At 42.1% G+C, this 26422-nt stretch overlaps 1 protein-coding gene across 4 annotated transcripts in view; it reads left to right on the top strand.

Moving 5' to 3' along the window:
• PEAK1 (pseudopodium enriched atypical kinase 1) overlaps positions 1–26422 on the top strand; it is a 118077-nt gene that overhangs the window by 9400 nt on the left and 82255 nt on the right. The window contains exon 1 of one of the 4 annotated variants that reach the window (XM_071568975.1): positions 11984–12151. The exons of the other annotated variants lie outside the window; for them this stretch is intronic. The gene's annotated coding sequence lies outside the window, so the exon portion shown is untranslated. Of the gene's footprint in view, positions 1–11983; positions 12152–26422 lie in introns of those variants that run through there. 4 annotated transcript variants of the gene reach the window in all.

Below are 26422 nucleotides of genomic sequence, written 5' to 3'. Positions count from 1 at the left end.
ATAATTTGTTGGAGTTCTGAAAGATTATATGCAGAGGACAGCTAAAAGCCTGGGCAGGTCCTCTATCCTTCCTGGCACTCATCAGGGCAGGACTTGTTGTGTCAGAGGTGCTTTTGCACTCATCAGTCTGTACCTGTGACAGTTTTTCTTGAACACACTTGTTTTTTTCTTGGCAGTGGTTTTATGATCTAGTTTAGATGGGAGAGCTGTCATGCCACAAAAAACAAAGTCTGTTCATTAATTTGAGAGATGAACTCGACTCAGTTTGTATTCTGAGAGCTTAAAAAGTAGGAGAATGGACAGTCATCTCTGCCTGTGGTGCTTTTCTCAGGCTGACAAGGAACACACTCCATACACCACATTAACTCATCACTTCCATGTCCTTGGGTGCACATGGCAATGCAGTGTAAGAACAGAACATGCAGGGAGCCAGAGGGGTGTGATTCTTGAAGTTAATTGCACAGCACCTGAAAAATCAGAAATCTGGCCTTTAGATAAGGAGAAAATACTGAAATACAGGCCTGCCTTCTTTATTTTTTCCATGAGAGAGAAAAATGAAGACTTCTTGGGATGAAGACACCTGACTGCCCGTGTGAATGCTGCTTTGCTGGTTGGTGCACCCTGCTGTGTCTCACTGGTGCACAGGTATGCCAGGGCCTGGGATAAGCACTGCCTTTTGGAAAAGCTGTTTACAAAGTGCAGATGAGGAAACACAGTCTCTTCAGCCTCTTCAAGATGTGTTGGAATAAATATGTTGTTTTGAAAGAGTTTTTTCCATATTTTTTAGATGAGCAACTCTCTTGAGCTTTGTGCTTTTTCTTACGTAACATTGAAGATTTTAAAGTTCTGAGCATGACCTCAAGTTTTTGTTTTGGCTTTACCAAAGTATTTGCTGCTTGTAGCCATGTAAAAATGAATATATTTTCCTGTATTCTAGCTCCAAAAGACCTGTAGGACCCACAGTTTGCATGGGAGACTTAAATGTGCAGTATTTTGAGCTGAAAATACTTCCTTTAGTACTTGGAGAATTCAAAATCGTTGGAATTTTCTCTGTATAAGATTTTAACTTCCTGACAAAATATTGGCACAAACTGTGGATGCTGTTAGCTTTTGGAAATTTTGTTCAAATTACTCATTTTCTCTGCTTTATTTCTTCATTTGCTTCATAATTAGAGGCTGATGGACAAAGCAGACTTGGGGCTGAAGGGCCTACTTTGAACCTGGCAAAAAGGCAGTCACTTAGAAAAGAGAATCTCTTTTGGGTGGAGAAAAAAATGTACTTAAGGTCACAATTTTAGGTGCTATGGCTTATTTTGTTGGCTCTGCAGACTAGTCAGTCCTGGCCCTTAAATGCAACAACTTCTGCTAATTTATACCTTACAGGTATTAATGTGTTTATACTTTCATAGAAAGGACTGATGGATCCATTCCAGTGTTTGTGAAAGTTAAGCTATTTCATTTCAGTCAATAGTTCAAGAGGACTGGTTGGAAATAACTTGCCCATGAAGATTTGGACAAACACAATTATTCTATACCATGTTGCTCTTAGATCCACAGGTCAAGAAAACATTTCTATCTCAAAATCAATGTTTTAGTGTTATTGGGGAAAAAACATGTTCTGCAATCTTCATTCAAAGAGACACTTTGTTTTCATACTGACAATTATGTGTGTCTGAGCTCAAATTTATCTGGACATGCATTTGTGTATCTTGCAGATATATTTGTTTCAAGTGGCTCCTGATGCTGTTTTAGGCAGGAGTGTGGAATCTCCTGCTGTATTCCTATTTCAGGGAGTCCATTTCTATCTGCAGAGAGTGGAAGGCAGTGCTGATTTAAACCTCCTCACAGCAGCACAGGAACCCACCCTTTCCCTGGGGCCTGGGACTGAAATCATCTTTGCAGAAACTTGGGTTTGCTGAAGTTTTCTTTCCTTTGAGGTGCTGGTTGAGGAGACACTTAGAGAGCATTGCAGCTGCCTGTTTGGAAGCACACAGGCAGTAGTGAAATGGCTTTTTAAATCCACTCCTATCAAAACCCACAGCTCCATAATTTACTGATTTTACAAATAAAAGAACTAAAAAAAGCTTGGCTTGCCTGAAGTCAGTTATTCCAGTGTTTAAAAGAGGACCCAGAACACTCAGTCTTACTTTGGTAACCCATCCTTTTGAAAACAGCTGTGGTAAATATTTATTTAGTTGCCATAATACAATATGGGTATGTCCTTTAAACTCAGCAGTTAGGCTGCTGCTTCTAAAATCTTCAGGTCTTTAGTTGGAATGTTAAAGATTTATGGCTTTACATCACAAATTGTGTTTCTAAAGGCTTATCCTGGCACTGCTATATTTTGGTTTTGTAACTCTGTTGTATTGTCATCTTTCTTAAATAACTTGCTGTCAAAGCCCATGCCAGGCCATGTGTTACAGTCAGTTCAGAGCAAATGTACATTTTGCTAGTTAAATATTTCTCCCTGTTAGCTGGAAGAGCTGCCTTGCAGCATTTCAGAAGCCTGCAGTGAAACCTGGTGATGAGTATTTACTTTTCTCGTGGCTGAACACTTAAAGTTACCATGTGATTTGGGAGTAGTCTTTGGAATTAATTTCTGTATTGTTCAGAAACAGGAAAAATTTGGAAACTGGGATAATGCTTAGTTTGGTACTCAGTTTTCAGCCTGTTTTGATAAGAAATTTAAATTTTTACAAAGGATTAAATAGGTTTTTGCTGTTTTTAAAGCATGCCTTTAAACTGCAAGTCAGAGACCAAGTAAATACTTTTTAAGTAAGGAAGCATCATTTTTCCAAGTTTGATCATTGACCTCAGGATCACATTTTTCATCATTTGTGACAAGGGACCAAGCAATCTGTTTGTAAAACTGTAAATTGCATCCAAGTCTTTTGGTATTGTCAGGTCATGGGAAAAGCTTGAAGAGAATGACTGGCAGGATGATGTGCACCCGGAATTCTTTTTGACTTTTCTGTATAATATACTGAAATCTAAAACAGGGCACAGAGTTCTCAACAAAACACTGCTGGTGACAGAAACTTCTCCCTCGTGGAGCTGAATCAGTTGAAAAGAGCAGCCAGAAAGGCAATGTGGAAATACCAGGAAGTTGAAAGATTCAGTAGCAATAATCTGCATTAAAATAACTTGCTACAATTAATTGATCCTTTTTGTCATTTCTTTTGCACAGCAGTTCCCATGTGTGTCCCACAGTCTTATCTTAAAGCAAGAAAATGAGGCTGTTTCTGCACTGAGGTTCTGAAATAGGCTGAGCTGCCCTAATACTTTAGTGCAGAGATTTATTTCTTAATCTGCATTGGAGATTTTGAAGTACTGGCTGGTTTTTAGCAGGCTGATTTAGTTCTTGTTTGATGTAAGGATATACAGAATAGGGCTGCTGTAATTAGAGCTCAGTGGCAGCTTTCTCAAGTGCTGAGTTATTTGTGCAGTAGAATTGTTCTGAGGACATGATACATTTTGAGGGAGGGGAAATCAGAACAATGTGCTGGTTTGCTTGTGTGGGCTAAGATGACTCATTTAGAATGAACTGCTTTAAAAGTTTTTTTAGGAAAAACTGACAGCCTAAGCTCGGGTTGCAAATCCATTTCAATTGTCTTGCAAGCTGGAAATGTCCCCTCAGTCCCAAGGCCCTGCAATTGCCATGGTTGGGGTCAGCAGTTTGCAAACACTGCCTGCACCACTGAGCTGTGAAATCAATCTCTGAGCCTTCCTGCTGCTGCCTTTGAACCCTTCCATTGGTGGCAAACGACTGTCAGCCCCGGGATGAGATTATAAAAATTCTAAAGCTTGAAACAGACAGAAAACCAGAATGCTGATGCTTGGAAAGTTTCTCTGCTCTTGGAATGAGAAAGTTTTGGTCCTGACGTTTCCTGGAGGTATGTTGCAAGATGCTGGACAGGATTATTTTGGTAATGTGCTGCTATTGCATAAATATGTTGAGGACATTTTGCCCATCTTTCAGGTTGAAACTACTGTATGAATCAGTCTGCTGGCTGGCTAGTTGCATGTCAAAGCTCGTATTTGGTGGGTTCAGAAATACTTAACAGTGTCCAGAAATACTTACTTACTTTATTCTGTGAATGAATAAGCTGAATTAACTTATATACAACACTTCCAAGTTAGTGAGAAGTCAGTGGCATTAAAGATGTAAGTTGAATGAAGTAGTGGTTATAGTTGGCACAGTCTGCTCCTCTTGTTGAAAACATCAATTTAAAGTGAACTGTCGTGTCTTTTTTCACATCCCCTTCTTACCTCCATTAGTAAAACAGGCTTTCAGTTGTTGCTTGAAACATCTGTGACAACGGCCTTATTGTTCCCACCCAGTGTCAAGTTGTGTTTCATACTAAATAATTTTTTTCAAAAACAATTGTTTTGGGTGGAGTTTTTGGCATACTGGCTCTGGCAATTGTGCTTCAGTCTGGCTGTGTATTCAGATATCCCTGTGAAGGGTTCACATCTTTGAGTCATCTCTCATATTTTGCACTTCTCTTTCAATGCAGCCTTGCATGGTCTGAAATATCTGTAAGAGATTGTGTGTTCTGGCTTGTGACATTCCCTTCACTGTACATGAGAACTCAGAGTTGTGACCAGTCTTAGCTGTGTCTGTGTGTGCTGAAGCGCTGCGGGAACCTGCAGGAGCCGTGGCAGCGCTGGCTGTCGCTGTGCCAGGCTGAGCTGAGCGGCTCGGCGGGCACAGGGGATGCCCCTGGGAAACAGCCTGGGAGAGGAGGATCGGAACAGCTGCTGGCAGAGTCCCAGCGCTCCGGGCCGTGGCCATACAAGGAGCCCTCTCTGCACAGAGCGGCTCGTTCCTGTGTTCCATGTGTGTGAAAGTTCATGGGGCTCTTTGTCTGGGTGGCAGCTCTGCCTGCGCTTCAGCCCCGAGGTGCTTGGAAGCATCTCCAGATATTATTAGAGTGGTAGAAGGGAAGGGGGATAGAAGGAAAACAGACTTGCTGAATATTTCAGCGGTTCTTTGCCAAATCACATTTTGGGATTCATTTCTATTTTAAATACTACAGTGGCTGCCAGAGCTGGCAAACTGCGATCCCCTTTGGAAGGGGGAGGAGACTTCAGTACTTCTCTGCAGAGAAGGAACATCGTTTTCCTGTTGCTTTGTTTTTCCTTTTGTAGTGAACAAAGAAAAAAGTGGAAAAAGCCATTTTTCAAACCTTTTCCAGAAATTTTACAAAACAATGTGTTTGATTTGCACATTAAATGTGGTTTCCTGTCTTCTCTCACGTCATTTGCATACCTTTAAAAATAGTTTGGTTTAACTTTATTTTATAGGAATGTGTCCATTCCTCAGCTGGTACTGGTTGGGGTATTGTTTCCTTGATTATTTTCAAGTGCACGTAGGCAAGAAGTGATCAAATTTAATCACCCAACAATTGGTCAGATTTGCAAAAAGGAAAGCCGATTAGAGTCACCAAAAACAGGCTGAACACAGAATAGTATTTATGCTTAAGTAACTAAATCCCACAGTTTAGGAAGACAAGATGACTGAACAGCAAAAAAAGAAAAAGGAAAAACCAAGAGCCAAAAAATATCTGGGTTTTCTTCCTGCCTTTGTCATGCCTCACTTGTAGCCTTGGAAACCGAGACAAAGAGGCTAAGAAACTTGCTCATTCTTAAAATGGAGATAAGATGCAGTGTACAGCTTATTTTAGTCTCACTTATTCCCCTGTAAAGTACTGTAAGTGAACAGTGCTGGGTTTTTAATTGTGTCATCTGGATGATGAGCTTGTTTATTTAGGACTGGAGCCAATGACCCCATGTTGAGTTGGATTCCCATGCCTACCTGTCAGGCTGATCCCTTGTTCTCATCTGTCAGTCTTGGCAGGTTCCTTCCCCCCCTCCTCTGTCAGGAGGGTGGGGGGTGTGTTGGTCCAACCAGGCAGCTCTGGGAGGGTGAGCAGGATGCCCAGTGCCCCCAGTCCCCCCAGTATCCCCAGTACATACTCACAGTGCAGAGGGATGGTTGGCTCTGTGCTTTGCAAACAGGCTCTTGGTTTCCCTCCAGGCATCTGAACCAGGAATTCAAGATTGAGAGACCAAAACATTGGAAGGGCTTCTTGGCAAATTGATCAGCTGTGAAATAGTTATGAGCTCTTATTTTTTAAATCTGAAGGTGCCACTTTTTAGTTAAGGTTTGTTCTTGGGGCTTTTGTTTTATAGGCTCTCTGGACATTCATGTGCTGTTTATATTAATGCAGCTCATTTGTAGGCAGTGCAGACACTTCTAGAGATTGTAAGACTGTGGAGACATTTAATGGCTCAGGATAAATTGCACAGCTGTGGACACTATTTATACTTTCCTGTATAGAAAAGAGTCTGTATCATGCAATAGGCATAGCTCAATGTTGTGAGTTATTTTTCATGTTTTTCTAATCTTGCAGGGGGGTTGCCAGCTCTTGGGTTTACATGTTAAAAAGTCCATAGCATTTCCATATCCTAAGAAGATAAAGTTCATGCTTTACCCATTAAGAAAATAGATATTGAAGGAAGGAGAGATGAGGTAAATGAGCTGAAGTGTTTGAAAATGTTAGTAAGGAATTCTAGAAACTTTGCCTAAGATTTCTGGGCTGAGAGGAGTAGTTCTCAAATATGCAAAGGGAAATTAAGTATTTAAATATGATACAAAATAACCAGGACTTGACAGAAAGTGAACAGTAACTTTTGCAACAAGTTAAGGATCTGAAATCTCTGCAAAGCACACACCCCTTCCACAAGAAAGAAATGTCCGAGCCCACAGCTTGCCATAAAAGAGCCATTTAAAGCAATTTCCAGCTTTTTAAAATATGTAAGGAGAAATAATTATAACTTTAATAATTAGATCTCTATCAAGGGACCCAGAAAAGGAGCAAGTTGTTTGTTCTTTGTAGATGTGTTAATGATGGGAATCTTTTAGAAGTCAACTTTAAAGGACAAAAGGACAAACACAATTATAGGATGTGTAAAATGGAAATTAGGCACTGAGACAGAAACTGAATTGCTTCAAAGATGAGAGGCTTGGATAAATTAAGAACTAGCAGATACCATCTTCAAACTACTGGAATCTAATATCTTTGACAGTTACTTAGTGAAAGGTTTGCTGAGAGAAACCATAGGAAATTGCAGACACTATTCTGTGCTCCTGGTTTTTGTATCTTGCACATAGACTGTGGATAATTTCGAGTTGTCCCACTATTTTATATTTGTGAGATTCCATAAAAATACTCTGTTACTTAAAATACCTCTGAATGCTTCTACATCCTCTAGAGATTTAGTTGCAACATTGTACTTCATTCCCTTTTCTCCCTTAATGCTCTGAAATCCGCAGGCTTGTCCTGTCTCAGATTGTTGTCTGTTATGGGAACCAGGGGATAGGGTTAGTGGGTGAATTATGAAGGAATTTGAGCAGGGGCTCAGGAGATAGGATCTTTCCTCTCTTTTCCTCCCTTGTAATGTCAACACTGTGGTTTTTAGAAAAGAATAACTTGCACGTATGCTCTGAAATTCCAGCTTTGGCTCCAACTTGTCCTAAGCTGTTCCCACTTTGCTGGGGTTGATCTGATATGGGTTACTGTTTGACAGCTCTTGTCCCTCTAAGAAACGAATTTCCAAATTATGTATTACAGAAGTTTGATAAAAAGATAAAGCTTGAGCTAATAAGATGAATAACTTGCTGACATCAAAGAGAAAATGGAATTGGTTGAAGCTGAGAGCCTGAAGCACTGATATATTCCCAAAATATTACTTGTGGATGACTATTACTGACCATTGTGTGTGTCTCATTGTCATGGCTATTTCTAAAGTTTAGGCTATTTACCACCAAAAAAAAAAAGAATTTGGTTCATAAAATTCCTTTTTCAGAATATTTAATACATTTATGCTTTTAATTCAGATACTTGTGTTAACTGGTCCCTCCTGCTGAACTAGGACACTTGTGAAGTTCCTGGACTTACCAGCCGCCTTCCGTCAGTCCTGCTGAGCTCTGCTGATGCAGATTGACAGATTCTTTCTAAAGCCACTTGGAATCCATGAAGGGCACATTGTCCCTTACCTGTCAGTCCCTCACATCCATCCCCTGCACCCAAGGTGCAGGATGGAGCTGCAATACCTCTTAGTTGCTTTCAGTACAGAGAGAAGCAGATGAGTTTACTTAAGGTTTTAAACATCTTAACTCTATCTGGCTTTGCTGTGCACTGCAAAGAGCTGGTACAGTCACCATGTTCTCCCTGGGAGACAGCAACTTTATAAATCACTCATCTGTCAAGAGCAACTTTTTACTTCTTGCCTGGTACCTTCAGCCCACTTGAAAATGAGGTTTTTTTCCCATTCTTCAGATGATTGTGTGAGAAAAGAGTATGTGGATGCAGTGGGAAAATCTGTCAAGCTGCCTCTTTGAGAGGGCAGTGGTGGGGCTGAGTGAGGAGGAGCTGGCAGTGCCCTCTGAGTGCCAGCACCTCTGGGGAAGGAGCCCAGAGGGGTCTGCTGGGCTGCACTCCTGCAGTTGTTGGAGGGGAATCACTTTAATATGTTGCCTTCATTTGAATGACATTTTCAAAAGATATTTCTCTTAAACATTGAGATGTGTTTATACACGCATGTCGCTTTCTTTGCATATTTAGCTTTTCCACTTGGTTTCAGCCCAAGAATGTGTGTTCAGGGAAATGCTGGCAGATTGCTGGCTGGCTCCTCAGCCTGACGGGGCCCTGCTATGGAAAACTGCAGCCTCTCCATCCTTCTTAAATTGCACAGTGCTAAGTGATTTGTGAGTCCAGTCTGAAAAGCCCTACTGCTACCTTGGAATGCTTGAAAGTGAGACAACCTGATGTTTTCCTTACTGCTGCCATGTTAGAGAGCCACTGGACGAAACGTGCTGCAAATTGAGCTCCTGACTGAACAGCAACAGCTCTTTGAGCCTCCCTGTCCTTCAGACACAAGCACAGGGGTAACTGCCTCAGGTCTCAGCACAGCAGTTTGCTTCTGCCTCCTGGGATGATGGGGGAGATAAGATGCACAAATGGCACAGTACAGCTAATTAAATTTTCTTTAGATGTCTTTTATTACAGAAGTGGTCAGCAGCCAGGCAGAGGGACCTGGGGGGACTGAGGGACAGGAAGCTCAACATGAGCCAACAGTGTGCCCAGGTGGCCAAGAAGGCCAAGGGGATCCTGGCCTGGATCCAAACTAGCGTGGCCAGCAGGCCCAGGGCAGTGACCCTTCCCCTGGACTCTGCCTTGGGGAGGCCACACCTTGAGTGTTGTGTTCAGTTCTGGGTCCCTCAGTTGAGGAAAGAGATTGAGGGGCTGGAGCGGGGCCAGAGAAGAGCAACGAGGCTGGAGAAGGGACTGGAGCACAAGTGCTGTGGGGAGAGGCTGAGGGAGCTGGGGGTGTTCAGCCTGGAGAAGAGGAGGCTCAGAGGTGACCTCAGCACTGTCTGGAACTGCCTGAAGGGAAGTTCTGGCCAGGTGGGGGTTGGTCTCTTCTCCCAGGCACTCAGCAATAGGACAAGGGGGCACGATGGGCTCAAGCTCTGCCAGGGGAAATTTAAGTTGGAGATCAGAAAAAATTCTCTCCAGAGAGAGTGCTCAGGCATTGGAATGGGCTGCCCAGAGAGGGGGTGGATTCCCCATCCCTGGAGGTTTTTAAGGTGAGCTTGGCCGTGGCACTGAGTGCCATGATCTGGTAAAGGGACTGGAGTTGGACCAAGGGTTGGACTTGATGATCTTGGAGGTCTTTTCCAACCCAATGGATTCTGTGATTCTATGATTCTATTTCCCTGTGACTCTGTACAAGTGCACCAGGAGAATGATGCAGCTGTAGCTGTGAGGTTCTGTGTTAACCCACTTAGGAACCTTTCGAAAATGAGCCTGTTGGTGTTTCTCGATTTACTTCCTCTGAAACAGGAACTGCGAATATTTGTTTGACTTGTAGCTTTTTAAACCAGTATTTTTTATTGAATGTATAGGAAGTTCCTCACTCTGTGAAGAGGCTAATATCAAGTGTGTAGAAACTGAGAGCCTGCACTAAGTAACAAAATTTAGTAAGACTTGGAATTTGCTGGCAGAGAAAGGGCTATCACCTCACACTACAGTGATTTCCCAGCCATAGTGAAGTTGTTTGAGTAGCACGAGTTAAATGCAGACTGCAGTGTTTCAAATGCAACCACAGGCTGGGCAGTCAGGCTTTTACATTCCAAAAACTCTTCATCAAAGGAATAAGGTTTTGCAGATCACTTTGTGTAGCCTTGGCTGGTCAATCTCTGTGAGGACAAAACAACTTAAATGGATGTGTGTGGGAGGAAACAAGTTTTTAATAACATTCTTTTCATAACTTTTTATTAAATTAGGGAAAATAGAGGTAAAATTCTAAAGAGATTTTTAATGAAAACTTTTAAACAAATTTTAATTGAGGATATCACTAATTACCTAGTAAAGTATTTATGATACTGCAAAATCATACTTTCCATATGCTTACCACAAAGTCAGGCATACTTTCCATCCTCCTCTTGTGCATTTCTGTTTTGAGATTTGTCATCAGGAGTAAATGGATGACTCTTGTGTGTCCAAGCTCTTGAGCCCTGTTTTATTCTCTTCCTGTTGTGCAATCCATTTTCCAGGAATTTGTCAGTCACAGCAGAGTAATGTGCATTTACTCCCAGGACTCTGGGGTGTTTTATGATTCCCTTCTGGAAGGCACCTGTAGCCTGACCATGTATAGTCCACCAATATTCTCTGGAATCTCTTTTATCCAAGGTAGGAGGCACTGCAATAATCATTTTGAAGAACACACAAGGTGGACAGAACATGTTTTTCTCTAGAAGGATTGTGTTGGTGTTTAATTCCCTCTCAACTTGATGGCTTTCATAGGGAAGAGTTTTAAAGGTGTGTATCTGAATGAACAGGTCTATATTTTGATTATTACAGCCATATTTGCTGTTAGGGAGCCAGACTGGCTAAACCTGGATTAGGAACCAGGGCTTGATAATCCTGGTGTTCTCTGATGTGCTGGTGGGTTTCATCTGGGAAGGAAAACCCTCTCTGAAGTCTGACCAGCCTTTTTACCTGTGTCTAAGAGAAATAAATTCTGTTAGGAGTTAGAAAGAGATTAAGAAAAGCTTCAGCACGTATAGTCTTGAAGGATCCATAAAAATCAATGTTGTGAGATGGCAGTAAAATTTTCTTACTGCCTCGATGCTGAGCTCCTACAAGCAGACACAAAATCAAAGAGGAGGAGGAGGAGGGTTGTTTTTATGACTTGCAACTGTTGCCATGAGATTCTTAGTTGCCGTCTTAAAGGTAATTTTACTTAATGGTTGTGATAAGCTACCATTTCAGACATACAAAAGCGTTGCATTAGAATAGCATTCTGTCAGCTCCTGTGCACCTCTCATCTTTTATCCCAAGTAGCTGTTTAGCTATCCAAAGAATCAGAAGCGAGAAAGTGGGTCCTTTCAAGGTTACAGCTCGTCATGCTTGGATAATGCAATTCAGAAGAACCTAAACACAACGAATCAACATCTGTGAAATGATGCATGGCTTCACGCTTCTGTAATTTTGAACAAGTACATATAGATTTCTTCTGCCATTCCAAAGAGCCCTTGAAGTATGTCAAGTATTTATAGCTTTGGATGTCTCACTTGTACATGCAGGACTTAATGACTCACACCTTTCCCAAACAATTGAAGTGCTTCCTGAATAGCAGAGAAACCATTCCCTCCTCTGCTCAAGTACTGATTCACGTTCTGATTCACACGTGTTTGTTGTCATGTGGCAAACACCATTTGGCATGTTTACTCCTCGGTCTTAATTACCCTGCAGCAGTATTTTTCTCTTTACAGATCTTATTTCCTTTCCTTCTCTCAGCTGTAGCATGAAACAGCACCTAAATTAATCCAAAAATAATAGCTGAGTTCTTCCTCCCATCTTCCTTCCTCTCCCCAGCTGCAGGGGCTGCTGCTTCCCCTGACACAGCACCTGTGGCCCTCCACCGAGCTGGAGTCAACTTGTTAAAGCAACAGAAAGTTAATCCAGTGAAGAAAAGACAGTTTTAGCACAAGGTTTGCAATTCAGATTGGCTCGGTTGGGAGGCTTATAAACATCAGAACCAGCACAAAGGAGGAAGTCACACTGGCACCAGGGACATGGTAAGGGCAAGGAGCCTGTGCAGTATCTCTGTTTAACATAATGAAATAACAGTAAGCTGTTAATTCTGCTCTAACCTTTCGTTAAAGGTTTTTGTTGCTTTGTGTCCCTGAAAGAGCTTTTCTGGGTCAGGTGAACACAGGACTGAGGCATGTGAGAAGGTACCAGAATGTGCTCTGGGGCTGGAGGGGAAGGGGATGGCACTGTGGGTTCTGCTGGCCCAGCCAGCCTGTCTTTAATTCCCACCCAGATCTGCACCCTCACACTGAGCAGGGCTTTAGCCGATGTCTGGCATGAGCTGTCTGGAGGAGCTGTCCCACCCTCCTGTCCTGTCTCTGGGGTTTGTGCTGCACTGGCACAGGCACTTACAGAGCTGTGCCAAGGGATGGAGCCCAGCAAAGGTGGGAATGAGGTGAGTGCTTATTTAGCTGAGTGTCTCTTTGCCCAGATGAGTGCAGCCTGCAGCCATGCAGAAGGGGGTCAGCAGCACCAAGGATGAGCTCTGTCATACTTCTTTGTCCATCTGCTTATCCCACATTTGTTGCCCTCTCATTTGTGCTGAAAGCAGGTCCATGGGACTGCCCTGGAAAGGAGGAGCAGCCCTGTGGGCTCAGCACCTGGAGTGAGGGGGGTCTGTGGGGCAGCACCTGCAGGGTGGGAGCAGCAGGACTGGGGAGAGCTGGATGGGGACATGACAGTGTTCTGAGCTGAGTTGGTCACAAAAGAAAATATTCATAACCCATACTCTCAGTTTGTTGGTGTACATTTCTGATTCTTTTATTTGAATGAAAAGTTGGAGGCATAGCCAGTAATTGGTTGAAAAATGCAATGAAACATTTATAGGCTAAACATAATCTATAGGTTGTGGTTAAAGTAAAGTGATTTGCAGGACTTGGGCTTAGTGAGGCAGCATGTTTTGAATTCTAAGTCCTGTGTGCTGTTGTAAATGCTGTCTGTTCTTTGCAGAAGAATTTGTAGCAGCTAAATCAGATATCTCCAAGATGGTCCTCTTTGCATGAGTTCTGTTACTCAATCACACAAATTCTATTCATTCCTCTGCCCTTTATTCAAGCCTCTTCCTGTTTTTCCTCCTCTCCCTTATGCATCCAACCATATATACTTCCCTAAATGTACCTCTTTAGTGCAAATTTACTGCTGGTATGTACTTGTTTTATTCTCACACCCAAACAACACAGATTTGCTTCCTCTTTTGATAGTTTTTGCCTTTGACCAGTTTCACTGATGTGTAATTTCTGCCTCATTAATTCCACAAGTTAAATATTTTAACAGGTAATCAATACTATAGACAGTTTTGCAAAGCAATTTGGCAAAAACACTGGCAGGAAAACAGCAATTTTCCTTTGCCCAAATAAACTAATATACAAACCCAAAGTTTCCCCTCCACATCCTGCACAAATGTCTGTCTTCACACACAAATAAAAATATTTGAAATATGATGAGATTCCTGTGGATTCTTTAAATGAAATGATCTCTTGCTATCCTGGGTTTTAAAAAAACAACATTTGAAATCCAAACTGCTTTCCCTGAATTGTTCTGAGTAGACCACAGGGATTGCAGTTTACATGCTGTAAGGACAGGGAAGGGTTGTGCTGTAACAGAGTTTGTTAGGGAAGTCTGGAGCTGAGGCACCCATGGAGCAGATGGATTGACTGGGAGCAGCACTGCTGGGAGCTGTTTCTCCCTGTCATCTGTCTCTACAGCATTTGAAAAAGAAATTGAACTAATATCCCTCATACCTCAAAGCTGTGCCTTCAGGGAGCCATTATATTCACTCCTCTCTTTGCACAGAGGCTGAATTTATTTTATAATCAAGTGTTGTTAATGTGAGGAAAAACATCTACTTTTTAATGCTGGAAAATGAGCAGAATTTGTCTTCTGAGTATATTGCAAGTGGTGCTGCAGTTCTGGAAAAACCCTTTTTGTTCAGGTGTTGGGAGTTTAATTCAAAACTTTAGAAGTTTTATCTTCATGGAAATTGGGAATATAATGGAAAAGGTTTGTTTGTTTTTTGAGAAGATGTTTGTTGGTGTACCTTTGACTTGTTCTCTTCGATGCCTCCAAACAAAAGTAAAACTTGCCAAGCTGTAATTCCTGTCTTCAAACCCAGTCTTTCTCAGACTGCATTGTCCATCAGATAATTTTGATTATCTTTGTAGGCTTTGGAATGGTTCATTTTTCACATGTGAGGTTGTAACTTGTTGCAGTCGAAGGTTGGTCTTGCATCATGAATGAAAATCAGAATAAAAAGCCTGTCTGCCACTTCCAGGTTTCCATAGAAGGAACTTTGTCTCCAAAACATTTGGGCAGGATTATTTAGTGATTTCATTCTGATGTTTCAAATATATTCACATGTTAACAAACAAATTTGACTATGATAGTAAATATTTATGTAATGCAGGAGTTGTTCTATTTTGGTATCTTTAAGTTCTTTTCTTCCTTGGTTGTTAGATATGTGTAAATAGAACTGGATTGTCCTTTATCCATATATTGAGAACTGCAGTTCCCTCCTCCCTCCAGGTGCTGAATTGTCATTTTCCTACAGTTCAGCTTGGCTGATATGGGAGAGGGACTTGGTGCATCTGTTATCCCAAGACTCAGTCCCAACTCAGAGCCACAGGAAGAATGACCAGCCTGGAACTCTGTGTCTGGTAGTGACTGCATCCTTTCTGTGAGAGGCTAGGGGGGAAAAAAGGGGAAAAAATTATCCTCAGAGAGTTTCTGTAGGAACTCACTGCTGGGTTTGGATTTTGTCCAGAGAACTATTCAAATCTGATCTTCCAAGCTGAAAGCCAACTCCTCACATGTATTCAAGGGAGCAGCTGCTGCCAGTCTATGAAAATTACTCCATTTTTCTCTTCAGGCTGAAAAAACCCACAAAAGCAAAACTGAAGTGACCAATTTAAAATATATGAGCATTTTTTCTTGTAACTTTTACTCTGTATGTGTTAGAGGAAAGAATTAATGAGGTGAATTTTTGAGAGTTTCTTGATTATGTGATCTGTAAATTAATCAGTTATAATTCTACACACTGATTGTGTTCTAAATTAACTGTGGTGATTTAAAACATGCCCCAACTTCTTGTGAAATCTTGGAATAATTCTTGCAAGAAATGTGCCCTTGGACCAAACTGCCCAATGAACTTGGTGGTGTTTGATAGCCACATGCAAATGTAAATAAATATTGTATGTGTATGGGTCAGTTCCTCAGTGCATTCCACAGGGATGGATCTGGTATCTGTTCAGATGGAGTTTTTAAGCTTTTGGTTGTATTTTTGGGACTTAGAGGGAAATGGAAGCACTTGAGGTTGCTGGAAAATTTCCAGTTTTAAGGTGGAAAGATAAGAGTGATGGTGGAAATGCAAATCTGTTCATGTTGGGGAAAGGTGAAAATGTCAGTTCTAGGACAAAAGTGGTTCATAAAAGTGCATTAATTTTCCTGAACTACTCTACACCTTTTTCCTCCCTTTTTTTTTTTCAAATGAGTGGAAATATCCTTTGTTGAACCTGTTAATTTTGAACTGTTTGGTGTGCTGATATTGCTTGGTGTAAGCACACCACTGAAAAAAGTGAAATATCTGATTTATTAGAAAATAAGCTTTTACTGCTCTCAGTTTGGGCAGAAAACAAGTTTTTGGAAAACTGGAATTTATGGGGGTTGTAACCATCTCTGAGGAGAGGAGAGAGCTCAGTTTCCAACAGACTTTACATTTTGTTCCTCGTTTCACCTCTGCCAACAACAGACCTTGAACTCCCTCAAATCTCCCTCACCTTCATTCTTTCTGCTTTACCAGGTGGTACATTTATTTTTTTTCAATATTTGCTGATTTTAAGACATATTTATAGTTCTAACCCTCCTTTTATTTGGTTAGCAGTTATTGAGGGAGGACACATTGCAACAAACTTCATTTTCTTAGAATACTGGTATGGACATGTGATTTATAAGAAATCAGTACAGTGGAGGCTCAGACTTTATTGAAAATATGTTGTTACACTGTGCCCAACTCAGGTTTTTACCTAAGAATTGTTGTAATTTTGGAAGAATGTTTCTCTAAATGTGTTTGCATGATCAGAAATAACTTTTAAAAAAGATGAAATGCCATGCTAGGAAATTAGAGCTGCCTCTTATATAATATTAGGCAGTATTAGAAGCATGAAGCCATTTCCAAGTGCCATCCCAGAGGTCCTGAGCTGGGGCTGGGCACACCCTGGTCCCTGTTGGCTCGGGCTGCTCCCTGGCAGCGGTGCCAGGGGAAGGGCTGGCACCTCCTGTGCAGATGGGCCCTGCTGAGTCGAGTTCCCAATCTGGCTGGATATTTCCTTGTGTGGGGGATTAGTTTCCAGCCAGAGTAGGAGGCACATCCATCCAGCTGGTTACACAACCCACAAGCCCTTTCATCGGCTGCAGCTGCCAAAGGAGTGGAGGGATAGTCCCCTCCACCAAAAGTACAGATTTTTATCTTCTTACACAGATTGTAAATCTGCACCTTAAGAAATATTTTGTTAACATGCAGATGGGCTCAGCTGCTTCTGTGCTGTTTAAAGAGAAAAACAAACCTCAAAAAGTTTGACTTTAAACATTTTGTAAGTAAATTTATTACTGAGTAAGTTTGGATGTTTTGGAGCAGAATATTTTGCACCTCAGCAAGATAAAAAAGGTTGTGTTGCTCATAATGGTTTGTACTCTGCTGTATTCATACTGTGTATATTTTGCCCAATTTTGAGCTTCAGATTAAGGTTTGCTGCACATGTGAGGATGTGTAAAATACTGGAATTAGAGGTGTCAGTGTAACACAGCTGAAAGATGGTGGATTAAACTGTGATTTTGTTTTAGGCTTCTGTTTTTTAGTTAGATAGTTATACCTTAAGATCTCATCTGTCATTCTAGATTCTTCACTTCCATTTCAGTTGATTTTCCAGGTTTATCTTGGAGGACTTACCTTAAAGAGGGCATGGGAAGGGAGGTGATGAGATGCTGCTGATAGTGGCACCACCACAAGAGCTGTGAGGCTGCTTCCTGGTTTGGAAGTGTTCAAGATCAGTTTTTAAAATCAGAATTGGTTTCTGTTCCTCATTCCTTTGAAAGTGCTGCTTAGGCTGGACTGGCACAGCCTGGCTTTGGCTCATCTCTTTGCACTGCTTGGCATTTCTGCCTGCCATGGTGTGCTCAGGTCTCAGCACTGAAGGGCTGAGATGCTGAAGCTGCTGAGCACTTGCTCCATCAGGCACAGGGAGGATGTGTTGGGGCAGGGCTGTGGGTGCATTGCTGATTAAAACAAAAGGGTTCAGTTGCCACCAAGGCACATTAGAAACATGGCAAGATTGTGTCTGTGTGGAACTTGGATGATTTCAGTGTGCCAAACACTCTCTTGTCCTGGGGAATGTCGTTCAGTGTTCTTTGCTGGGGATTATTACAAAGACATTTTTAAAATATTTAAAGTACAAGAGGTAATTAATCTTTTCATAGTAATAACTGTTTGTATTCTCCAACGCCTTTGGAAAAAGATCTCGTGGGTGTTGAGTAGATGATAAAACTGTGATAATGAATAGTTTGCTTTAACAGACCTAATTGCCTAATTTTTGCCCCCTGAAGTCCAGTACATTTTCCCCCTGAAGTAGTTGCTCTTCAGGATGGTTTGTTTTTTCTTTGCTTTAGATACACTCTTAGTCAAAAAAGACCATGTCCACCATCAGCTGCTGTCCTCATGCAGCAGGTCACACCTGGGGGAGCACAGTTCAGATGTTACCCAGAATCTGCAACCTGTGCTCAGGCAGGAGTTTGAACACAGTAATTACACACTTGTTTTTAGCTTTGTGCTGGTTTAAAGGTAGATCAGCAGGAGAAATGGACCCACCACAAGAGATATTATAAGTCAGAGTTACAATTTAATGAAAGATATTACAATAAATACACTGACACAAAGAGAAATTGCTTTCAACTCACAAAACCCAGCAGTATAACCCAGTGCCCTGGGGCGCAAACCCAAAGGGGTTTGTTAGCCATTGTGCTGAGACCCACCTGGTTCCCCCAAGTCCAAAGCAAAATTAAGTGAGAAACCTGTTGGTGCAGGCGAGGGCTGTGGTCTGGGCAAGAGTGGTGGTCTCTTCCTGTCAAGGTCCTGCTGCTCCTCTGGATCCAACAAGTGGTTCCCAAGGTCCTCTTTCCCACCCCTTATGTACCCTCAGGGAGCACCCAGTCCCTCCCCCTGGGCGGGGACTCACACAATGGGTGATTAACTCTGGGAGCCAGGGGGGTGTTGAACCGTTGATGGCCCATTAGCAGCTCCGCCCCCCTCAGGCTGAGTGTGAAGGTGCCAATGACTCCCTGGGCAGCTGCTGCTAATGGCCCATTGACCTTGGGGAATGAATAGAGGGGGTAGAATACACAGCTTTGATCACCCCCACACAGGGTTAGCTGGTCCCACCTGCTGAACTAGGACAAGCTTTAAGTGAGCATTTGCATTAGGAAAGGAGCAGAGCAGAACTGGGAGAGCAGACAGGTCAAAACTAAGCATCTTTCTTAGGTAAAACACTCTCTTAATTTTCATATCAGACTAATCATTCAGGTTAATGTTTGAGTGTGGCTTTGTGCTGTGCAGGAGGGTGAGGGATGCAGTGTGGTTTGCCTGCCCTTAAAAGTACCAGTAGATTTCCTTGTGAGTCTGTGCAAATTACATATCCACAGAGAAATAAATGGCTGCTGTGTGGAGGAATGAGGATTTGAACAAAGTATTGGTAGCTTATTAAAAATCTTCTCTGCAGAGGGGTGGCAGTTTTATGTTTCAGTGAGATTTTTAGGTTGTTGGCTGCTGCAGCACTTCTTGTTCTTGCTCTGGAAGTGTGGAGAAAATGATGCTGAATTGTGACAGTGTAGCCCAGTTTTTTAAGGATGCCCTGCTTAAGGGAATATTCATAGGGCTTAATAATGCATTATTCAGCTTTATGGTTTATTTGTTGAGATTTGAATTCAGGAAATGGCATTGTTATGCAAGAACTGGAGCAGCTAAAAGGAAAGAAGATTAATATGCTAAGATTTGGAGGGGGAAGCTGGGGCTGGAGGATTATGATAGCTCAGGCACTGATTTTTGTATTTAACTAAGAAACTTTCTGTGAAACTTTTTTTACCCTTTGGATCAGAATAGGTATTCAGGATCAAACAGATGTTGATGTACAGGAACTGAAGATATTTCTCATCTTTGTGCAGAACTTTTCCACTTATTCAGGAGATTTGGGCATGCTTCACTGTAGGTGGTTTTTTCCAGGGCCTCATTAAAATGCATACACAAGTAGCATCAGATCATCTTTATTCAGTGATGTTATTAACAAAATGGAAAGTTGGAGTGATTAAGCCATGAAACTGTAACCATCCCTGGGCAGCAGATCAACAATGTTGCCTCAGAGTGTTCTCCATTTGATTTCGGAGCTTTCTTCAACAGGGAGAGAGAGGGAGGAGCACAGAGATGAGCTGGTGTGTGTCTGCAGATAAAACCCCTGGCAGCTGCAGATGAGTTTGCATTGTGTTACATTTAAAATGGGGAATTTGACATCAGATTTTTTTAGAAAGATGATCCATATTTTATAGATTTTGTTTTGTTGGTATATACAGTAACTGCAAATCGTAAAAAAGAGAAAATATCAAAGTAAGGTTTCATGCCATAAATTGTATCACAAAATACTGTACAAAATCCCAGGATAAAAAAGCTGGTATCTCACATATCACTTTGTCTTTCTGCAGAGAAAAGCACAGCGTTACAGCTTTGATGTTAGTTAGTTTTTCACTGGGGGAGAAAAATCTCTCCAAACAGAGGAATGAGTTAGAAAGGAGTAAGATGAGAGAAAATTAATGTATGCTGATGAAGTAATTTAAGATCCTCAGGGAATACATAACTTGCCCTCTTAAAAAAATATCCCTGTGGTTTCAGAAAGGAAAATAAAGATTGTCAGTGTCTTAATGAAGGAAGTAGCTAATGAAATGTTAGTATTGAAAAATCCTGGCCTGAAAGCCAGTTGAAAGGGTAATTTGTACATGTAATCTTCCTCACCTGTCTGTGAGAAATCCTGGGGCTCTTCATGGATGGCTTTTGTCCTGTGCACCCTGTAAGTTAATGTTCCTGTGCTGTAACTTCCAAGGAAATCCATGTGCCTGCTGATCCTGTGCCCCAGGGCAGCTGCTCTGAGGGGCTCCCTGGCATTCTGGCCACTGGAAGCCCCTTGGCACTGATCCAGCACACCTTGGAGCCTCCACAACACCCCACCTGTCCAGCTGTGCTTTGGTGTGGGGGCTGCAGGCAAAGTGTTCTGACCTGTTAGGAATGAGAAAGTTGTTGTAGAACTTTTAGTGCCTGAGGAGAGCAGTGCCTGTGGAAATGAGGTTCCCACCTGCACCAGTTCCTGCCGAGCAGTGTCAGGCTGGAAGGGGAAGCTGAGCTACTCTGGAGCATTCTGTTTAAGCATTTATGGTATGTATTTCTTGACTGCTTATACCACAAAATACCTGGTGTTTATGGCCCATCATTGTTTGTTGGGAACTGCCTCACAGCACTGTGTTGTCTTTAAGTTTTAAATTAAAAACTTTATAATGGAATGTGCCAATAAAATTTCCTGAGGACTGGGACTGAGGTAGAAACCTCAAAGCTTTGGGAATAGTGAGTTAGAAGATTCTGGATAGCATTCACATGCACAAATCTGAATCTTTCAAGTGTTAACACAGATAACCTGTAACTTGCAGATACCAAATCTGTGGTAAAAGCAAATGGGGAAAGGCAACTCATTTTAGTGGCCTAAATTAAAAACAAAAGAATGTTTCTGCACAAAACCTTTGGTAATTGTCATTCCAGGAAAAGCAACAATAATTGTCACTCATTCAAACTTCACTGCCATTGAAGTATATACTTCTTGGTTTTCTGCTGTTCCTCCTTTAGAAGTGTTTGTTGCTTTTGGCAGGTGAGTGCACTAGAAAGCTCAGGATGGTTTGGTTATTTTGGAGGAGCTGGAGCTGTTTGAGAAGATAGGAATTTCTGTTTAGAATGGAAAACTGATCCTAATGGTCTCTTTGGAGACAGAATGGTCTTTCAAAAATTCTTTTACTTTTTATGTTAGAAAAGCACTTTTTTGTAGAAACAAGGTTTGTATGTTGGAACTGAAATATGGAGCCAGTGAGTCGTGTCCAGATAAATTCCACTAGTTATTGTGTTCAGTTTTGATTAGGATTAACCTTAAAGATTTCTCAGTGTTCACAGGGCCAGGGTTAGTCTGGAAATACTTGCTTTTCTCACAGCATTTATAGTTCATCCTCTGTCCCTCCTCCCTGTGCATGGGCACCTGTCCCTGGAGTGTGACAGGGTGAATGTCCAGCTGGCACTGGGGGCCCTGCCAGGCCCTGCCCCCTGTCCCTGTCCCACTGCACATCCCCCTGAGCTGTGTGGGGCAGGGGGCACTTCAACTGGCACCCACACTCCAACATCCCCATCCAAACTGCTGCTTTGAAAGACCATGAGGAATGGAGGTTAGGAACTTTATATTTTTAAAATAGCATTAATGTAGACAGAACTGTTTGTGTCAGGGAGGGATATTTAGAGGCTGAAATATTGTTGTGTTGGTCAGACAAATTAACTAAAAATGTTTATGTTTAAGTTTTTATACGTAATGAACTTGGTATAACCTCATGAAAACCAGAAAGAAAAACTTCTTAACATGACTTCTTTTTATTTTCCTTCCATGAATATATACTGCTAATACTTCATCTTCAACATGTCCCAGATCATGCACTGGAATAATAATTTTGCCCCATCAGATCACCTTTCTTCTATGATGTTTCTTTTTACTGCCTGTAATTCGTTGATCTGAATTTAATTAGGTTTAAACATTAAGGATACACTCTAGTTGCAAAAGAAAATTTTAAAAGATACCACCTATTTCTTCATCTCTGTGTCCTGTTTCAAAAGAATAATCAATATAAGACCTCAGTACAAACTGCTTATGGAAAGATAGTCGTTATTCTTTTGATAATCTGTGTCAGGACTGACTATTTATGGAATTTATACTTATCCCTTCCTTGTTTTAACTCATGGTTCTTCTGTTTTAAAATTTTAAGTTATGTTCTTTCTCCTTGTAGTCCCAAAATGTTGTCAAATAGCCTGATGGGTTGAACACTCCCTGCATTGTGCACAGTGTGTAAAAGCCTCAAGTGGAAGGAAAATGTGGTGAGAGAGAACTTTAAGAACAAGTGTCAGACACACTTAGCTCTGCAAGGGAGTGCAGTGCTGTGGTTCACTGCTTGTAATAGCAACTGGTGTGAGTAAAGGGACATTTTATAGAAAGGAATTGTAATTAAGGAAATAGCATGTTCCTTGATTATTGTCATTTCAGCATAATCTGCAGTAAAATGGTGGTCTGTGTCCTGCTCTTTGTAGGAATATGACAGACATGGGCTCTAAGGCACATCTATGTTTTAAGCATTTTTATCATGTAGTAATTCTGGCTGTTGATTTTGTAGGTAGAGCAGCAGAGCTCCCCAGTCATGAGGACAAGGAAGGGAAGGTTCAATAGCCCATACACAGCACCTGGAAAAAAACTGTTTCAAGGTCCATGTGATTAATGTAAATGGGGTGAGAGATGAGGTGGAGCACCTAAAGCTCCCCAGCTCCTGTTCTGCAGGACCTTCTCCTTTCCCACAGAGCATGGCTGGGCATTCCAGCATCTGCTCCAGCATTATTATCTCTTTTAGAAGGACTTCCAAACAGGAGGAGGAATATCATAACCAAGGACAGGATGAAGCAAGTGGAGACCTAATTAGATTGTTTCCCTCTGCAGGCAAAGGCCTATTGCTACTGAGGGTGCAGAGACAGAGGCAGTTTTATAGCAGTAAAGGTGTATATTTGTAGCAGGAGACACCAAGAAAACCAGGCAATTTGTGTGTGGGGGTTGTTTTTGTTGGATTTCAGACATTCAGGTCTGGCCATCACAAGGAGACCAAACTATTGTGTGACAATAATTTCTCTCCAATACCCTCACCAGTCCCTGTGTAACTAATGCCTGGTGGGAATATGGATCCCTGTTTGGCCAAGTACAGAGCTGAGTGTTTAGTCCCAGGCCAAGACTCTAGGCTGCATTTTCCCCTCCTCTGGTTCTCCGTGATGAGCTGCCAAAGTGAGTATTTGATGTTGGATGTGAATTCTGTCCCTGGGCACACTTGACATTTGTAGAGAGCTGCTGTTTTATTCTGTGCACCAGACTAGACTGGTTTTGTCTACTTAAAATAGCAAATTCCAAAGATCTTTACCCTTTGCCATACTGAGTAATTTTCAAACCTTTTTGATCTAATTTTCAGCAGTATGAGTTTCTTAAGGTTCCTGATGTTTTGTCTCTAATAATATGGCCTTTTTAAGATGGATGGTTCTTTGGCTGACAGGTTATTCCACAGAAGAACATTTGGAGAATATTTATTGACTGATAGATCCTAATGGCTTCTGAAATGCTATATCTTGGTTTAGTCTGGAAATCTGAGTAGATTCTTTTTGTTTGTCTTTTGGGATAAGATTAATGAGACTTGTAAATTATTAAAGGCTATGCTCTCATCTTCCAGACCTGATTTCTCTGAATAGGCCCTGTGTGCTCAAACTGCTCATTAGTAGGTGAACTGATGGCTGACTGTATGTATTATTGATGACTTGGTGGGAATTTCTCTGTCTGGAAAAGGGTGGTAGCCTGATAGAAATGTTTTGCATGGAAAGGTGATGTTAAAAGGTTTGGCATGCTGTGCATTTATTTTTGAAGGTGTGTGTGTTTGGGCTCCTACCATGGGGGACCCAGCAGGAAAAGTTGTCACTGGGAAATAGGTGGAATCTTGTCTTGTACCCCTCTCACTGTTCTAACAGACCCATGAGCTTTTTTATTGTATCTGATACAATCTAAGGCATATTCTTGTAAAAGCAATACAGTTGTATTTAGCATGTCTTCATAAATACATTGCAATTTCTACCCCTGTTTTACTGCACAAAAATGGGCTGTTAAGCAAAGCTAAAGCAACGAAGCAGAAGAGAGTCCTAGAGCTGAGTGGCTACTGCAGTATCCTGGATATTATCAAAACCAGCTTCAAAGTGTTAGTGCCACCCATCAGGCAGAGCAAATGGGTGTTATCCTGCCTGAACTCACCATCCTTGAAGTTTGAATCTGCTCTTAAACATCTAGAGACAAAATTTCATTATTCTTTTTCCCATTAAATGAATATATTGCTAGTACACATAGGATAACTTTTCTGCTAATGTACAGATATAAAATGTTTCAGGGACATAAATCAATACCTTAAAATGAACCCCAAAGCTCAGAATGCTCATTTGCTTTAAGACATGGCTGGTTCAGGTTGATTAATGGCTCTTGGTGGTCCATCTCCACTTAGGCCTCTCTAAATCCAGATTGCTGCAACCTTATGGTGTGACATCTCCTGTGTCACTGCTGCTCCCGAGGCTCCTGGTGGTGGCACTTGGACAGTTTCCAGCTGGATCAGCTCCCTGACCTGCTCTCCATGGGGTCACAGGAGCATCCCTGTCCATGCACAGGAAAGGGCAGGCTCAGAGTCAGTGACAAGGGCAGGGCAGTGCCAGCCCAGATTTAGATTCCTTTAAAGGGTTGGAGACAAAACACCCATTGGAAACCTCCCTCATTTGAAATATATAACCTTCAAGTTTTCACTGAGCCTGGAGGTTTCTGCTTGAAATGGATTTTAGATCAAGCAGAAAATTTGCAAAACAATAGGAGAGAGAAAAATGGTATCATGAGTCATAAGCACGGGACCTTCCCCCACTGCTGATATCCTGATAGTTAACAGAGGAACTGGAGTTTTCAGCATGGGATCAGCTGTTGCCTCCACTGTACTTTCAGTTGGTTGGGATAAAAGAACCAGATTATTAGTCATCAAAACTTAGTGTTAGCATGAAACTCTGTAGTTTATGGCAACTTTTTTTGGACAACACAGCTTAGATGGTGTATTAAGTGCTAATGTTTGTTAAAAGTTGTGCTGGTTTAAAGGTGAACCAGCAGGGGAAATGAACTCACCACGAGAGAGATTATAAGTCAGAGCTAAAATTTAATAATAATATTACAATAACAACACTGACACACAAGGGAAATTGCTTTCAACTCACAAAACCCCAGCAGTATAACCCAGTGTCCTGGGGCACAAACCCAAGGGGGTTTGTTTGCCCTTGTGCTGAGACCCCTGTGGTTCCCCCAAGTCCAGAGGAAAAGGAAAAGAAAAACCTGTTGGTGCAGGCGAGGGCTGTGGTCTGGGCGAGAGCGGTGATCTCCTCCTGTCGAGGTCCTGCTGCTGCTCTGGATCCAACGAGAGGTTCCCGAGGTCTTCTTACCCACCACTTATGTACCCTCAGGGAGCACCCAGTCCCTCCCCCTGGGCGGGGACTCACACAGTGGGTGATTAACTCTGGGAGCCAGGGGGTGTTGAGCTGTTGATGGCCCATGAGCAGCTCCGCCCCCCTCAGTCTGGTTGTGAAGGTGATAATGGCTCCCTGGGCAGCTGCTGCTAATGGCCCATTGTCCTTGGGGAATGAATAGAGGGGGTAGAATACACAGCTTTGATCACCCCCACACAGGGTTAGCTGGTCCCTCCTGCTGAACTAGGACAAAGTGCATTGGTTTTATATGTTGGCAAGGTGGCCATAAGTGTCTAATAGATGTGTGGCTTTTGGGTTGGTCTGTCTCTGGTTTTCCGTCTCAGGATATTTATCACTTAGAAGCTCAGCAGTCAGATGTGTTCTGCAAAGCTTCTACAGGATTGTGGTGATGCCCAAATATCTTATTGGAGTCATTTTAATGTTGAACTTTAAATGGGACTGTAAAGGATTTCTGCCTGAATTTATTGCTGGAGCATTTCCTAAGCCTGCAGTAACTCGTATCTGTTACCTGCAGACATGCAGAGCTCGGGGCCATTGGTCACACAGCCTTTCAGGGAATTGTGGAAATGTTCACTTCTGACCTAACTGGCTTTGGAAGACTGGGAAGAGTTTTTGTACTGCTTGGCTCCTGTCCCCATTGCCCTGCCTGTTGGACTGCAGTGTCATTGGGAACTTGGAAAACCCTTCCATTCATGGGCCTTGGTTCCTGCTGGTGTGGAACAGCCTCAGATGACAAGTCCTGTGCTTGCTGCAGGAACTGCCAGGGTGTTGTTCAGCTCTTCTGTAGCTCATCCAGCAGCACTTTGACATCCTTCAGAACATACTTGCAAACACCAACTATGTTGTC

This window comes from Pithys albifrons, chromosome 13 (assembly GCF_047495875.1).
Source record: "Pithys albifrons albifrons isolate INPA30051 chromosome 13, PitAlb_v1, whole genome shotgun sequence".
In the NCBI taxonomy this organism is placed as follows: Eukaryota; Metazoa; Chordata; class Aves; order Passeriformes; family Thamnophilidae; genus Pithys; species Pithys albifrons.
This window is presented reverse-complemented; position numbering and strand designations above follow the sequence as displayed.